Source organism: Pinus tabuliformis, chromosome X (genome assembly GCF_031772625.1).
Source record: "Pinus tabuliformis cultivar Carrire ecotype Pingquan chromosome X, CPIR1, whole genome shotgun sequence".
Taxonomy (NCBI): domain Eukaryota; kingdom Viridiplantae; phylum Streptophyta; class Pinopsida; order Pinales; family Pinaceae; genus Pinus; species Pinus tabuliformis.
In genome coordinates this window covers 248217365-248229464 of record NC_142308.1, presented here as the reverse complement: position 1 = coordinate 248229464, position 12100 = coordinate 248217365, and positions in this window count along the sequence as shown.

Genomic DNA, 12100 nt, shown 5'->3' with positions numbered 1-12100 from the left:
AGGCTCAACTCCCTCAGAGTTCAGTATGATATTGGTTTACAGGCTTGAGACTCTCAAATTCAGGAGCTGCAAAGTAGGATTGAACATCTAAGTGTCAATCCAAGCGTTGAAAACGATACAACTTCCTCTTGGAATTCACCGAGCTTATCTAAGTAGCCAAAGATGGTCTCATGAGAAAAATATCCTATGGCTGAAAACAAAACAAACAAAAAAAAGGAAAGAAATGTGGCGGAAAGTAAAAGGAAGAAAATCAAATAAATAAGCAAGAAAAGAAAATAACTACTTGTACTGCTAACCTAACAGTGAATAGGCCAAACTCACATGAAATGATACTTCCAATGCAGCCACTGGTGCATTGGATAGACTATGTACGTGAGGGAGTGCATGTCACGAAAAGATATATAAGCATGACAATAAAAAAAAAAGATAAGACAATGTAAACCAAAACATTCAAAGTTTGAAAGAATGAGAAGAAAAGAAAGAAAGAAATGTGCATGGCAAACATTCTACGAGTGCATGGTGGTGTGTAGACATACCATGACATGAAGACATGCACGAAAAAAATTTTGAACTGCGGAAACAGGTGAACATAAATAAAGAAGAAATTTTTCTCTTTGCAATTGTACTCACCACATATAACTCCTCCAATGACTAAGTGATAAGATCATGTGATACAAATGGAGGATGCAAAAATTGTAAAACAGATCGATTTTCAATGTGTGTGACAGAGTGATGAGGAGCCTAGAAAGATTCAAGACAATTATGATTAGAAGTGGAACTGGCCTCAAGACTATGAGAACCTGACATAACCATTAGCTCAGGCTGAAGTTCCTCGACAACTTGGGGAAGTTCCAATTCACCAGAATATGGATCATCGAATATCAGCAGCTTAAAAATATTGACAATGGAAAAACCAGAATCGTGATCAAATGAATCAATGAAAAGATCACAACATCCATTATCATAAAGTTTAATATTACAAATAGAGGAATCCTCATGATCTGACAAATCATAAAGAGGGGATGATGGAGAATATGAAATTTCATCCTCTATATTTCTAGAAAGATAAGATGAGAGATTGGGAGGACCAGATAGAAAAGATTTTTCCTCTCCGCATTCAGATGAAAGACTGACATTCCATGTGTTTTAAGAATGATTGAAAGTAGTAACATCAACAAAAACTAAATTTTCACAAGGTTCAACAGGAATGAAAGAATCGTGGAAGATGTTAGGATAATGCAAAAGAGGTGCAGAAGGAAGGAAGTCATCCTTCATTGCATATTCTTTTTCAGATTTAGACTCCCACACATACTCATAAAAAATGATATCGCAGGTTGGTTGTTCAACACCAACTCCATCCAAAACTTGATCCTTGTGAACATCAAAATAGAGATCTGAAATAGGTGAATACAACACATCACAATCCAAAGGATCAGAGGGACCAAAGGATGGAGGAAGAGGAGATAGCACTTCATCACAACCATCAGATTCATAGTCCACACCTACACTGAAATTTTGAGTATATGGGGTGGGAGAAGATGGAGGTAGATCAATGGATGAATTCTCAACTTCTACCACCTCAACCTATATAACTATAGTTGTTTGATGAGAAGGGGATGGATGGTCACTTGGAACAGCAACCGCACCCATTGCAGATTTAGAAGCTCTAATATCTAGGTGTGTTGTGAGAGGTTTGAAAGATTCAATCTCGTGTGGATTTTCTAAAATGTGAACAAGATATAGAAATATGTATACCAAGAAATACCAATCAACTTCAACTTCTGGAAATTCAAAGAAAAAATGAATAAAATGATCATGAAAATCCTAAACAAATTCATCAGGTGCTTTTCCCAAATTCAAAATTTTCTTGCATAGATTTTTACAATCATAGAAATCAAAAGCACAATACAACTTATGAAAAGATTTTTGAAAGAGTGTATGGAGTCACTAGGAAATGTGTTACACCATTCTTGTATGCGCCCTTCAAACGTGAGAATGAACAACCTAGAACCAACATCCTCACAGTGGATATTGTGCTTTGGGCAAAAATAAAGGAAATGTGTGGTCTGCTCAAATAAGTCTTTTTTTGTCAAGTTGTCTGTGATCCTCCAGTATTGACTTTTGGCATGAGGAACCACAACCCAAGGGAATCTAAGCAGTCAAATTCACCTGGGGATCACACCTGGCATTGGCCACACCCGCCCTTAGCTAACAAGATTTTTTAGCATGTCTCCTCTCCCTAGCATAGGGCACAACCACCCCCTGTGAGGTTTGATCCTGGGTCACCTTGCTCAAGAGGCCCATCCTCAACCAATTGTGCTAGTGGGACTTGACGTGTGCTCAAATAAGGTTGTTTTACTCTCATCATTTAATTTGAAAATGGACAATTCGTCAATAATTCTCGTTGGCGCTTTGATATTTGTGTGTCTAGAAAAACATGTCGGGTTTATGATTTGGGAAGAAGTCATTAACTGAGTGCATAAATTCAAAACAGACTTCAAGGGATCAAATTTTCATCTGGCCCTCCTTCTAGTGCCAAAAATGTTGATGGTGTTTGACCTGCCAACATTTAGAGGATCTCCCTGATATGAGGTCCCAACTAGACCTCACACCATTTGAAGTAGGAGTCCCAGCAATGGGTGGTAATGTTATGCCTTGACTACGAAAATGTGCAGAGTGAAGTATGATAACTTTCGTGAGAGAAAGTGTGTGACCTTGAGGAAAGTCAAGTTTGATGCATGAAGGTTCCAACACACAAAGGGAAAAGGAAGTGCACCTCTTGAAATCTTGTAATAATACGCAACTTGAAAGGAAAACAGTGCATAATGACATCACAAGCTAAGATGCGTAATAGTCCACAAGTTAAAATGATGAATTAATACAACACGCATTCAACAAGATTCATACAAATGAAAAAGAAATAGTTCATAAGCATAAGCATAAGTTAAATAACATACATTGAAAATAAAACAAGAATAGTCCTACTATATTCACAACATATGCATGAAAGTGTGTCGGCTCTAATTTTATTATAAGAACAGAAATTACCTGCATACAAATTATAAGAACAGAGAATAAACAATGCGAGACCATAACACATAAAACACATATACACAGAGATTTTCCCCTGGATCCCAAAACCAGGACTACCAGCTTGATTTTTCATTATGTTCCTTTCAATGGTACAATACATATTTATACATGCCGAAGCATCCAATACCATGGACCAAAAACCATCGCATCCAGAACCATCTGTGGAAACCATGCACAAAACCATAGGTAGGTCCGCCCAACCTAATATAGGGTCCAAAAAAAAAATTTCCCTGGGGCGCTGCCCCAGACCTCGCAGCCCCCTCAAACCCCTATGATCCCCTCGCTACGCAGTCGGTACAATGAAGGGGGGGCTCCACCCCCCCTCTAACCCCCCAGTTAACTAGGGAGGCTTGTCGTGGAAAGAATATAACACAACCCAACATTCTCCCACATTGTTTTCTTTCCACAGGGGGGCAAAAGAGAGCTTAGCCATTTATCCAACCCTGAAATGCCCATTGTTTCTCTACACCAAGATAACTTCTCCGAGCTCACAGATTTTTTCAATGCATTTGTAGTATTCTTCAAAGTGTCCACCTTTACCAGCAACACCTTTTTGTCTTCTATCATATCCCTCACAAAGTGATACTGAACATCAATGTGCTTTGTCTTTGAATGATAAGCAGGGTTTTTTTGCCAATAAAATTGCACTTTGGCTGTCACAGTCTATCCTTCTAGCTCCCTGTACTAACCCCATACTTGAACACAATCTCTCCATCCAAACTGCTTCCTTGCTTGCATGAGTGGCTGCCATGTATTCTACCTCTATAGTTGATTGTGCCACTACAGATTGTTTCTTACTCATCCAACTGACTGCACCTCCAAATATGTTAAACACATACCCACTTGTAGATCTTCTCTGATCCAAATCTCTAGCCTAGTCTACATCAACAAAGCCACGAATATCCAACACTCTGTCCAATCATGGTCTTCCTTGGCAGCACAAACCATAATCACTAGTGCCACACAAATACCTGAAAAAACCCTCTTCACTATTGTCCAGTGCTCCTTCCCTGGTTTTGACATAAACCTGCTCAATACTCCCACTGCATGTGCAATGTCTGGTCTAGTACAAACCATTGCATACATCAGGCTACCGACTACACTTGCATATGGAACACGGGACATGTCCTCTTCCTCTTCTTATGTCTTGGGACACTATAAGGTAGATAACTTTACACCTACAACAATAGGAACCTTCACCAGTTTACTATCTTGCATATTAAACCTCTGTAGTATTGTCTTGACATACTTCCTCTAGTTTAACCAGAGCTTCCTCTCTGCCTGATCTCTTTTAATTTCCATGCCCAAAATATAGTTTGCAGCACCAAGATCTTTCATATCGAATTTGGAGGACAACTGGGTCTTCAAATCCTGGATAATTTCTTTGTCATTTCCAACTAGCAACATATCATCTGCATACAAGACCAGATAAATAACACGGTCACCAATTAATTTAAAATACACACAGTGATCTACTTTGCTTCTGGTGAAGACAAGTCCCCGTATAAATGTATCAAATTTCTGATACCACATCCTTGGTGATTGTTTTAACCCATACAAAGACTTCTTTAACTTTCATACCAGTTATTTCTTACCCTTCACCGCAAAGCCTTGAGGTTGCTTCATGTAGATCTCCTCTTCCAAATCCCCGTGAAGAAATGTTGTCTTCACATCCATCTGTTCTACCTCAAAATCAAAAGTAGTAGCAACAGATAAAAGTAATATAATAGAAGCTACCTTGGCAATAGGAGAAAACATATCACCAAAATCAATTCCTGGCACCTAGGCATAACCTTTTGGTGCCAACCGAGCTTTGTATCTCTCCACCTTTCCTTATGCATTTGTCTTCTTCTTGAACACCCATTTGCTTCCAATGAGTTTCCTTCCAGCTGGCAACTCCACTAGATACCAAGCCTCATTTTTGTGCAAAGAAGCCATTTCATCAATGTCAGGCGGAAAGAGTCGATAGTGCGGACACAAATCAACCTCCCTAGGAGCCTAAGACTCTCTAGTGACAAACAAGACAAACAAGAGCAATCCTTCTCTAAACATGCATTTACCATATAAGAAATCAAGTGTTTAGATCCTACCTGTAGTCCAACGCTGTTGTAGCAGTCCAGCTCCGCGGATCTGGATGAGCTCCTCCTTCACTTTGAAACCTGCATCCACTAACAATCAAACGATTAAATAGCACTTGATAATCTCATAGAATAAAACATATTTAACACATAGACCAAGGAGTACATGAAACAACTCATAAATAACAAGTTATTGAGAAGAATGGACTCATTTGCATTAATAGGAAACAAAAGGAACAATTACAACCTGAGCCTTGGTGTTGTGCAAGTCCCTCCCAGGGTCCATCAAGAGTTCTCCTTTACTTTGACAAAGCTCACCCACTTCCAAATAGAACAAGTAAAGATGACAATCTCTCCTCACAAGCTTCTAAATGGGAGTCCTAATTCCTGCAGCATCTACCCTTAGAAATGTTTAGCTTTCAACCTCTCCTCCTTCTGGCCCAATGCCTGTATTTATAGTGCTCAAGAGGAGGTTAATCAGGTCCACCATCAATGGGATAATCCCCTCTTTGGATGGGATAGCTCCCTTATTGATGGGATAAGTTCCTCTTTGGTAGGAGTGCATGAACCATCTGGAGGCGCTCAATACACGTCGAACAACCTTCTAGAATGCTCTAGAAATGACCACAAGTAACTTTTTAAAGATGAAACTTGCGCATTTTAACCTTTACAGGGGGACGCACCTGCCCCTTTACATACAGAGCGTCCAAAGACACAGCTTTTGTGAACATTGGGTGCGTCCCCGCAGGTAAGGTTGAGAGAACCTGCGTACCCAGAGATAAATACATTTATAAAGACTTTCTCTCTTTTTTGGAGTTTGACATGGAGAGCAAAGGCTTAAGACTTGCCTAAGAGGATAGCATGACTGTTGATAGAGCCATACTAACTGTAAATAGTCATGGTGACATTTTTTAGTGTAACAATCAACCAAGGCCTCTTTCCAGAGTTTTCCATCCTCTGAATCTACTGCTTCCTTCACAGTTCTGGGATCATCATCAGTAATAGATAAAGAAAAGTTTGAACAAAAAGAAGATGGACTATATCTTTATGGTTTCCTTCTTTCTCGAACTGATCTTCTCACACCCAGAGTTTCTGGCTCTTCATCTTCTGATTCCTCTTCTACTGTAGAGTCTGATTCTTCCTCCTTAAGCTCAAACTCTATCTTCTCAGGTTCCTTTGGTTGGAATTCATGTTTAATAACATCTTTCACCTCTCTGACCACCACATCTCGACTATACACAACCTTCCTTGTTACTAGGTTCCAAATCTTATAACCCTTTAAACCATCCTTATACCCAGTAAAGATGCACTTTTTAGATTTACTATCCAACTTGGTTCTTTTCTCCTTTGGAACATGTACATATGCATCACATCCAAATACCCTCAGATGTGAAAGAGAGGATTTCTTACCAGTCCATACCTCTTATGGAGTCTTATCCTCCAACATTGATGAAGGTAATCTATTGACTAGGTAACACATTGTCTCCACTGCCTCTGCCCATAATTCTTTTCCTAACCCGACACCAATGAGCATACTTCTTGCCCTTTCCATCAACGTCTTGTTCATTTGTTCCGTAACTCCATTTTTCTCAGGTGTGTATGGAGTAGTCTTCTGCTATGCTATACCACACTTCTTATAGAATTCTTCAAATTCCTTGCTGCAAAACTCTCCACCGCTATCTGACCTCAGCACCTTTATCTTCTTCTTTGTCTGGTTTTCCACCAGAGCCTTAAATTCTTTAAACCTGTCAAAGACTTCAGATTTCTTCTTAAGGAAATATATCCATGTATTCCTTGAGAAGTAATCTATAAATGATACATAGTACACAGACTTACCCAGTGATGGAACCTTCACAAGTCTAAACACATCACTGTGCACAAGCTCTAATATCTGTTTCACCCTCTTACCACCAGAGGGAAAACTCACCCGATTTTTCTTCCCATATACACAATTTTCACAGAAATCAAAATCCAGAGAGCCATTACTCATACCTTCTAGCATACCTTTACCATGAAGTATTTGAAGGCCCTTCTCTCCAATATGTCCAAGCCTTTGATGCCACAACATGGTATTCTCTCTAGAGACCACTAGATTTTTTGCTCCACTTTTAGGAACCATGGAACTATTGCACCCATCAATAACAATGCTACCTTGTAGCTTGTACAGAGTTCCAATCTGAACTCCCTGCATCAATACCAATGCTCCCCAAACCATCTTGCAAGTATCCTTCTCGAACACTATTTTTACACCTGCAACATCCATCTTGCTTACGAAAATCAAATTTCTAGCTAATGCAGGAATATGCAGAACACCTGGAAGTGTTCTAATGCTTCCACCTTGCAACTTCAACTTTACTTTTCCACGACCAACAATTCTAGCCTTCTTATCATCCCCCAAGAATACATCACCACCATCATATTTCTCATACTTGCAGAACCACTCTCTATGGGGAGTGAAGTGAAAGGATGCACCTGAGTCAATCAACCATGCCTCATGATCTACATGTGTACTCGAAGAAGCCAAGTACACATCCCCACCTTCATCTGAGGTGGTTTTCACCTCTGTAGAAGGAGCATCATCAGATCCCTTTCCTTTATCAGGAGATTTAGATTTACAATCCCTTTTGTAGTGCCCTTTCTTTCCGCATTTCTAGCACACCACCTTTACAGGTTTTCCTAGAGATTTAGATCTCCCTCTAGATTTATATCTCCACTCGATGACTTATTTTTGTTTCTGTTCTGGGGTCGTCCTCATAAAGACAAGGCATCACCATTCTAGCTCTCCATATTTTTCGTCTCATCTCCTTCATCAGCAAGGATGAGACTATTTCATCAAACTGCAAGGCAGTTGCATTGCTACCTATTGTAATAACCAAACTATCCCACGAATTTGGTAGAGAACACAACAAGCTAGTGCACTTATCTTCATTTGAAATTTTAATGTCAACAGATAATAACTGACTTACCACAGTATTAAATGCATTTAGATGCTCTGTCACCGAGTCTCCATCTTTCATCCTCAGGTTATACAGCTTTTTCCGTAGGAACAATTTATTCACCAGAGACTTACATTGGTACAAAGTCCCTAACTTGTCCCACAAAGCCTAAGCCATAGCTTCCCCTGATACATTTAGCAATATTGAATCAAACATAATCGTATTGTGCTCTTTGCGTTCCAATCCAACTTCTTCCATTCTTCATCAGACACTCCCATTGGTTTAGTACCTGGATCTACCGCAATCCACTGAAATTTATCCACCAACAAATCCTCCATCTTGAGTTTCCACAACTCAAAACTCTGACCATTAAATTTCTCAATCTCAATCTTTCCACTGCTCGCCATCTTCTTTCACCACCAGAATCGATCCCACAGATCTCCCACTGAACAGGGTCTACCATAGGCCCGAGCGAAACCCCTCAGAAACAAAGGCATCCCCTTGAAGCCAAAACAGCTCTCATACCAAATGTAGGTTTTAACCCCGTACAGATATTAGCTGCATACAAATTCTAAGAAAAGAAAATAAACAATGCGAGAACATAACACATAAAACACATACACAGAGATTTTCCCCTGGATCCCAAAACCAGGACTACTAGCTTGGTTTTCATTATGTTCCTTTCAATGTTACAATACATATTTATACATGCCGAAGCATCCAATACCATGGACCGAAAACCATTGTGTCCAAAACCATGTGCGGAAACCATGCACAAAGCCATAGGTAGGTCTGCCCAACCTAATATAGGGTCCAAAAATAAATTTCCCCGAGGCGCAACGAAGGGGGGGCTAAACAGTCCTCTCTAACCCCCCGGTTAACTAGGGAGGCTAGTCGTGGAAAGAATATAACACAACCCAATAGAAAATTCCATTCATACATACACCATTGACAGACCACTAGCCCCAATAGTGGAACATTAAAGTCAACAACACCTACTCCTCAAAAGAAGTATACTCGCTCTATGCTATGGAGAAGCAAAGGCTCTTCACAATACTCCCAAGCTCTTTCTAAGCCTAGGCCTAGCCAAAAACTTGGCTCCCAAAATCCCTTTACATGAGTCATGAGTTTCTATTTATAACAAGAGGGGGTGACTCTTCAACTCCCCTTTGTGACCTTTGGACTACCCTCATCACTTTTCAACTTCTTCACAAAATGAATCATTACATTACATCATGACTCTTCATATTCCAATATTGACACATAGAATTTCACTTACAACATAATTACAAATAATATTACAATTTACACTTGTACCCATATAAGACAAAATTGGGTAGAGACAACTTAACAGCCTAACAAGACACAACACTATGATGCTTGAGTTTGGGAAAACTCCAGCTCAACAACTTCCACTTGATGCTTCTTGGGCACATATTGGTGCCAAGCTCAGTATTGTGTGATGATCTCTCAAAACTACGTGATAGTGTCTGGCTGGAAGCGGACTCTAGCCTCCAGGGCATCTGGATACAATGTCTTGGAACCAGTTTCCAGTTCATTCTGAAGCATGAGAAACATTGTTCTAATTTGGACAGGACCACCGATGTAGTTCCACATGTTTTGTCTATTCAACTCCAAATCCTCCTTGGTGGAAACTTGTCTCAGCTACTCCAAGTACTCTTTGATCTCCTATCTAACTTGGTTCTTGGGTTTGGCTTTGGTAAGTGAACTAGTAAGTGAACCAAATAATGGGATTTTGTGTTTTTTTCACCAAGACATCCAAACTACTGAACAAATGTACATATCATACATGAATGTTACCAATAAATGAGGTGAGCTACTTGTTGTTCTAAATGAACATTCGAACTCTTGCTTTCTCCAACTCTTCCTGTGGCTTCATTTTCTTCACTAAGTCAAGCGGTGCCCCTCTGTATCACATTGTCCATTATTTCACACAGGCGAAGGCATCTTGTATGTTCTTGATATTTTTAACAAAATCTTTGCTATGCTGCTATAAACCATGAAAATGGAAAACTTCTTTATGTACGGTCACAAACCCCTCATAGAGATTCTGCATGGTTTCTCCAAGTGTTTATACTTTAACAAGTATCACTGCTCTCATCTCCTCCAAGTAAACTTGTGCGGAAATTGCATTTTGTGCTGCTGCACAGAGTTGTTCTACCTCTTTCTTGGAAGCTTGCAAGTTTTGGGCCAATTTCTCATTCTCAACCATCAAAGAATGAATGTTTGATCTTGTTGCTCCTGAAAAGGCCAAGTTGGATTTAGAAATGGAATTTGGATTCTTCCTGGTGTCTGCCATTATCACCCTTTCTCTAATGAATGCAGGTGATCTATGATCATCTGGAAAAAAAAATTCTTCATGCTTGTATAATATTCTTTTGGAACTTATCAAATGAAAGATTTTACACATCCATCATCGGATCATCATCGAGAAGAATGACATCCCCTTCCTTGCTTGAGGCTGACTCTACTACTGGAGGTGGTGGAGACTGAACAGTGACCTTTGGTGCACTCAACATCAAATCAACATCTTCATTCTACAACTCATGTTCCATTTCCATGTCTGTCACTTCAATCAAATGCTCAATCTATTCAGAAAGCTCCTGATCCTGCATCTATTCACCTTCCTCCTCAATTTCTAGTTGGTTGTCTTCCTGCTCTTCAACTTGTATCGACATTGTTCTTCTGTCATTACACCTTGCCTTTGTTCTTCTTCCTTCTTCTACCTCTCTTCTTGTTCTCTCCTCCTCAACTCCTATTCTTCCTTCAGTTTTTGTTCTTCTTCATACAACCTCTTCTTTTCTCTCTTCCTCCACTCTACTCTTTGTATCCTCTACTTCCTAGACAAATAAATGTAACAATCTAAAGGTTTTCAAAATTGTTCAATGTAAATTCTCCATTTCAAATATGCTCAAGGCTAAAAACATTAATGCTAAAGTGCACATCTTAATAATTAAATACAAAATTTTCTAAAAATTTCCACCCCAATAATTCACAAAATAATTCACCAAGTTGTGATTACACAATGGGGGCACATTTAGTATAGTATCGAAAGAAACACATGACCATTAAAGAAACCACATTTATAACTAAAAAACACACATATATCAAAGATATCTTACAATGTCCATCAATAAATTTTGATGGAGTATTTCTTGACACCAATTCATCTTTCACACAGAAATATTGAATTGGCATTGCTCCATACAATAGATCACTAGACATCCTATTAACACTTGCACAATGACTTATGCTAAATGATTGAAATTGACTAGTAATAATTTTTGTTTCTCTATGCAATTGTTTTAACTTCTTCTTTTTGACTTCGCACACGCCTTTCATCTGGTTTCACATAAGTTCAGAATTGGTGAAGACTATAATTCCATTGGATCCATACTCCCTAGTTGTTCCTAAGCCTTGTATCAGTGAAATATAATATGCTTCATTGTTTGTTGTCCTTCCATGTGTTGAAGAATCTAGGGAAATTAGGTTAATAAGATTCTTCTCACGATGATAACTATTTGTGAGGTACATTTACTTTTCCTTACAATATTCTCTTGATATTATTAGAGTGTGTTTTCTTACTTCATCAAATAGTTACCAAAACAAAAGATACAAGAACACAAGATGTTGGCTCTCCGCCAGGGCTAAAACCTCTCACTCTTTGAGAGGAAAACATACACAAATTCTTCTTATAACGATTTCAATTGACGAATACCAAGACCAAGACCCTTTGACCTATAATCCACTCCAAGACCAAGACACCAATCCTCTTCTTCGTTATTTCTGATATCATCATCACTACTGCAACACTGAGGTCATCTCTACTACACCACCAAGATCATTATTGTTTCACCTTCACCGAGATCATGATTCCATCTATGACGAGATCATGAATGCAATTAGAATGCATGCCGAGACAAAAAGTGTCACTGTGGTATCACTAAGATCCTTTTTCATCACAAACATGTC